Raw genomic sequence first — 6015 nt, forward strand, 5'->3', positions numbered from 1 at the left:
GTCGGTAGAACGCCGTCTTCTTGATTGTGGTAGGCAACACGCACCCCTGGCATTCTTTGGCATTTGCGCGCTCTACATACTGGCTTGTGGGTTCCCCATTCGACTCGTCTTGAAACACAAACCAAGGAGTCTGACATGAGTGCTAGTAAACCCGTAAGGTTTGAAAGCTGATTCGTGGGATCTCCTTGAGGGGTGCACCGTTGACCGACCTTGAACTTCTAAGAAGGGTTCGAGTGTAAGCATACCTGTCAGGACCCGAAAGAGTGTGAGCATATGTTGGAATTCTGAATCACCAAAAAAGATGGTAAACTATAGCACACGAAAATCAGCAAAATAGGGGGTTTACCTGCTCTGGGGCTCGTTTGACCTTGAAAATGGGCTATTTTGGCCGTCAAGTTCAACTGACTACATAGCTAAGGTCTTAACGGACGTCCATGAAAACTTTTGGCAAAAATGACGTCGGAATTTCGGATGGCCAAAAAAGTAGGTGAACTATAGCACACGAAAATCGGTAAAATAGGGGGTTTACCTGCTCAGGGGCTCGTTTGACCTTGAAAATGGGCCGTTTTGGCCGTCAGGGCCAACTGACTCCACAACTAAGGTCTTAACGAACGTCCATGAAAAATTTGGGCAAAGATGATGTCAAAATTCTGGATCACCAAAAATCCATCGACGATAGCACACGAAATCGGCAAAATGGGGGGTTTACCTTTTCCGGGGTTCGTTTGACCTTGATAATTGGTCATTTTGGCCGTCAGGCCCAACTAGTTCCATATCTAACGTCTTAACGGATGTCCATGAAATATTTTAACAAAAATGACGCTGGAATTCTGGATCACCAAAAAAGATGGTGAACTATAGCACACGAATATCGGCAAAATGGGGGGTTTACCTGCTCCGGGGATCGTTTGACCTTGAAAATGGGCCGTTTTGGCCGTCAAGGCAAACTGCACCGTAGCTAAGGTCTTAACGAACGTCCACGAAAAATTTTGGCAAAAAAGACGTTGGAATTCCGGATCACCAAAAAGATGGTGGACTATAGCACACGAAAATCAGTAAAATGGGGGTTTACCTGCTTCGGGGCTCGTTTGACCTTAAAAATGGGTCATTTTAGCCGTTAGGGTCAACTGGTTCCATAGCTAAGGTTTTAATGGACGTCCATAAAAAATTTCATAAAAAATAACATCGGAATTCCGGATCACCAAAAAAGATGGTGGACTATAGCACACGAAAATTGATAAAATAGGGGATTTACTTGCTCCGGGGATCGTTTGACCATGAAAATAGGCCGTTTTGGCAATCAGGGCCAACTGGATCCTTAGCTAAGGTCTTAACGGACGTCCATGAAAAACTTCGGCAAAAATGCCATCGGAATTTCGGATCACCAAAAATCCATGGACTATAGCACAAAAGTCGGCAAAATGGGGGGTTTACCTGCTCCGAGGCTCGTTTGACCTTGAAAACTAGTCAATTTGTTCATCAGGGCCAACATGCTCCATATCTACAGTCTTAACGGACGTCCATGAAAAATTTCGTCAAATATGACATCAGAATTTTGGATCACCAAAAATCCATGGACTATAGAACACGAAAATCGATAAAATGGGGGGTTTACTTGCTTCGGGGATCATTTGACCTTGAAAATGGGCCGTTTTGGCCGTCAGGGCCAACTGGCTTCATAGCTAAGGTCTTAACAGACGTCCATGAAAATTTTTGGCAAAAATGACGTCAGAATTCCAGATAACCAAAAAAGATGGTGAACTATATAGCACACGAAAATCGGCAAAATTGGGGGTTTACCAACTCCGAGGATCGTTTGACCTTGAAAATGGGTTGTTTTGGCCGTTAGGGCTAACTAGCTCCATATCTAAGGTCTTAACGGACGTCCATGAAATTTTTTGGCAAAAATGACATCGGAATCTGGATCACCAAAAAAGGGGGTTTACCTTCTCCGGGGTTCGTTTGACCTTGATTATGGGCCTTTTTACCGTCAAGGACAACTAGCTCTATAGCTAAGGACTTAACGGATGTCCTTGAAAAATTTCGGCAAAAAAGACGTCAGAATTCCAGATCACCAAAAAAGATGGTGGACTATAGCATACGAAAATCGGCAAAATGGGGGGTTTACCTGCTACGGGGCATGTTTTACCTTGATAATGGGCTATTTTTGTAACACTCTGAAAAATTATAAGTTATACTAGAGCCTAAACGTAAATTTAAAAATAATAAAATGACTCCCCGGAGTTTTAGTAAGTCATTTAAGGTTAAAAGTAAGGTAATAGGAGTCTTGACCAAGGGGCATGTGCCAAGCCAAGGGGACAAGCCAAGGTCAAAGGCCAAGGCTTCCCCTAGCTAGGAGCTACTACCCCAAACCTTCACGAGGGGGACCACGACTTGTGGTCCACTCCACGACTCGTGAAGGTGGTCGTGAAACTCCCTTAGTTTTTAACGAGTTTGGGGCATTATTTTGGGGAAGCTACTGCCTAAGGGACCACGGGCACCACCACGGGCCGTGGTCCCCTTGACGAGGCATGGGGTGCTCGTGAACTCGCTTGTGAAGATGCCTTAGTGTGTGGAGGCAAGGCTTGAGAAACATGCCTAGGCCTCAAGACCACGACCTCCACCATGACTCATGGTCATCACCACGGACCGTAGGAGGTCTTGTGGTCATGCCTTGGCCTCGTGGGAGGTTGGTACACTTGACGAGGCTACTACCTCAACTCCACGGGTCGTGGTCCTCACCATGACTTGTGGAGTGAGTCGTGAGCCTGGACGGAGGGTCATTTAAATGAAGGACCTTAAGGTCATTTCCTTTTTAGTCCAAATTAAGTGGGGGTGTTTTGGTTACTTTAGGGGTAAAATATATATTGGTTTTAAGTCAAAATTCACAAGACTTACTCATTAATTCACAACACCCAAATATTTCCCCAAAATCCTCTCCTCTCAATATTTCTCTCTCTAGAAGTTTCTCCATTGAAGAACACCAAGAACTTGAAGGTTATGGCTCAAGAATCAATCTTCTCAACTCCAATTCGTGGGCAAAGCTTCAATTAAGGTATGGGAACCTTGATGCATGGAACAATTTTCTCCATGAAGCCCTTCCAACTCTAATTTCAAATTTGGATTATTGTTCAAAAACTAGGTTTTTCATTCTAGCCATGGGTTCTTCCTAAAAATGATTTTATTATGTTAATTGCATTATATTATGGATGATTTGATGTTAAATGGTGATTTTTATCGTAAAATTTTCCATGAACCGATGAACTACCCCACGACCCCAATTTCATGAATTGTGATGGGTGTATTGATGCAAGATGATTACTATGAATTGTTCCTATGTTAATCTAGTTATTGAATCTTATTTTATTCATGATTAAAGTAGTATTTCTAAGTGTGATAGTGATACTTGGTTCATGAGCCTTGAAGAGGGCAAATTGTGAAGGTTTGTTCATGATTGTTTAAAGTTATAGGTGAACTTATAATTCACTTGAAAAGTAAAGATCTTATCAAAATTGTGTAAATTGAGGTATTATTGAAAGGTCAATTCTCCCCTTACCCTTTACACATATTCATGTATGACTTGTCTAGTATGGTGATAACATTGTGTGTTCATTGAAAGGCTAGTTCTCATGAAAACACTATGAATGTAATGTGAAAGTTCTACTCGCATGTTAATGACGATTCTAAGGTTGAAAGTACATTCTCACCCTTAATGAATCTATGAGCTATTTTTATGAATTTTATTGAACGAAGGGTAGAGCAATCCTTCACAAATGTAAATACAATTTGAGACTAATTATGTATAATTTGGGAAATAATGCTTAGCACCGAGTGGATATGGAAAAATGAGGTAAAGGCCCTTCCGCCAATGCAAGAGGTTGGGTCATCTAAGTGAACTCATGAGATGGAAGATCTTACGCCAATGCAATAGGTCAGGTTTCTAGAAGCAATCTCCCTATCCCATAACTATATGCCAACATAGGACTTTAGCTAGTGGATCCACCTAAAAGCTAAACATGTTATTTCTACCTTAGGCAAGCAGGACACCTTCTTTCGGTGTGGGGTTACAGGACACCGGATTCCATGTAGCTCACATGGTCTATGTCGGTTATGGCTACTCTTCCCTATATGATAAGATAATGAATGAGACATGAACTAAACTATGACTTCTTGGTGAGTTTGCTTAGTAGGAGTGGGGGGTATGGGACTTCACTTCCACATTGCATAAGTAGGCTTAGTAGGATGTTATGGGATGGTTTCTTTATGTATAACGAGACATGAATGTATACATGTTTGTTGAATGGATAGTTGCTATGAATGACTTTCCTTATGTTCATATAATTTACATGACTAGTTCCTTATTGATGACTATTGATTATGATGAGGTCTAAAGGTTATATGTATAACTAAGGTAGCTCCAAAAGAGTACTTAGTATGGTCGGTATTATGGGATGCCAACCATACATTGCACAAGTGTTCCTTAGGGATTGCTAAGGTGTTGATATTATTATGTTATGAATATAAATGTGATTATGGCTTGTCTTTGACATCGAAGACTCATGTTGGTTTCCAAACTTGATAAATGCATTCCTTTCAACTAAAATGTCATTTTTTTAAATCATATTTCAAGGATTTTATGCATGTTTCCATACTTAATACATATTTGTGCCTAAACCCCTTCTTCCTCTACATTTTGATAAGTGTAGGTTCCGGCTAGGTGACATACACTCCCTTTCTTGAAGAAGACTTGGATTGCTTATCTCCAAGTAGTGGTGAGTCCTCAAGTTCGAGGACATATTTCCATTCTTAGTTCTTATTGTACTTCTGTTATATTGAGACTTTTATTGATGTAAAGGGCTAAGTCCCAAACTTTGTATTCATATGTTTTAGATGGTGTATGAGACAAAGTCTAGATTTCCTATGATTTTCTATTATGACAAATGAAGTTGAACTTCTATTGTAAAAGTTTTAAATTTTTCTACATTATTTCTATGTCTTATGTTATGATGATGCTAGAGGCTTATATGCGACCCCTTCGGGGTTAATTACGCCATGTTACGTCTAGGGGGTAACTCTGGGTCGTGACAAACTTGGTATTAGAGCATAAGGTTTTGGGATAATATTTAGGTTGCTGTCTCATAAACCACATCTAGTAGAGTCTTGTTCATGAGTGTGAACCGCGCCACACTTATGAATGAGAGGCTAAAATAATAAAGTTGATGCATAAGGAGTTGGTAGATGTGTTGCTACTTTCTTGAATTGCACAAAGTTGTTTTGAGCCTTTTATGTGGAGTTGATGTTCCTCCTTGATGTGTGCTCTTATGTTGATGTTGTATGTTGTGTATTGTGAGCTGCTAGTTGGGTCATTGAGTCCTCAGAAGTGGTTTAAGTGTCATTCGAGGACGAATGTTCCCAAGTGGGGGATATTGTAATATCCCTCAAAATGAAGTAGGATAAAGTAGAGCCTCACATGGGTTTTATGAATTAATAACTTGTTAAAATAATGAAGAATAGCCTTTTAGTCAGTTTAAAGAGTTTGGAAGTCAAACGTCAAGGTACGACCAAGACGTTCGAAAACTAGTCTTTTACGTGTTAGTGTGTTCTAGTATGTTGTTCATGTTTTTATGTGATGTTTGGAGTCTAAAATCAGTGGAGGTGACCTTAGTGTCTTAATAAATGTTTTTAGGGTCAAAATGTTTGGATACGATGCCTCGGGGGCCACCCTAAGGGTCCCCGAGGAGGACCCCAACCTTGGCCAAGCAAGCTGCCAAGGCAGCTTGAAGTTGTACTTGGAGGGAACATGTCCGCGTCGCGGACTAGCTCCACCAAGGGCCAAATGTTTGGTCCGCATCACGGACGTATTGCGGACTCTTCTGTCTTGAAATTTAACTTTCAGAAACTTGTGGGAACACCTCCGCGTCGCGGACTTGTTTCCCGATGAAATTTGCGAAAATAGAACTCAAGTTTGACTTGTTTAAAAGGTCCAACTAAGTGAGGGGTAATTTGGGTACTGGG

The sequence above is a fragment of the Solanum tuberosum genome, unplaced genomic scaffold (assembly GCF_000226075.1).
Source record: "Solanum tuberosum cultivar DM 1-3 516 R44 unplaced genomic scaffold, SolTub_3.0 scf00427, whole genome shotgun sequence".
NCBI lineage: Eukaryota > Viridiplantae > Streptophyta > Magnoliopsida > Solanales > Solanaceae > Solanum > Solanum tuberosum.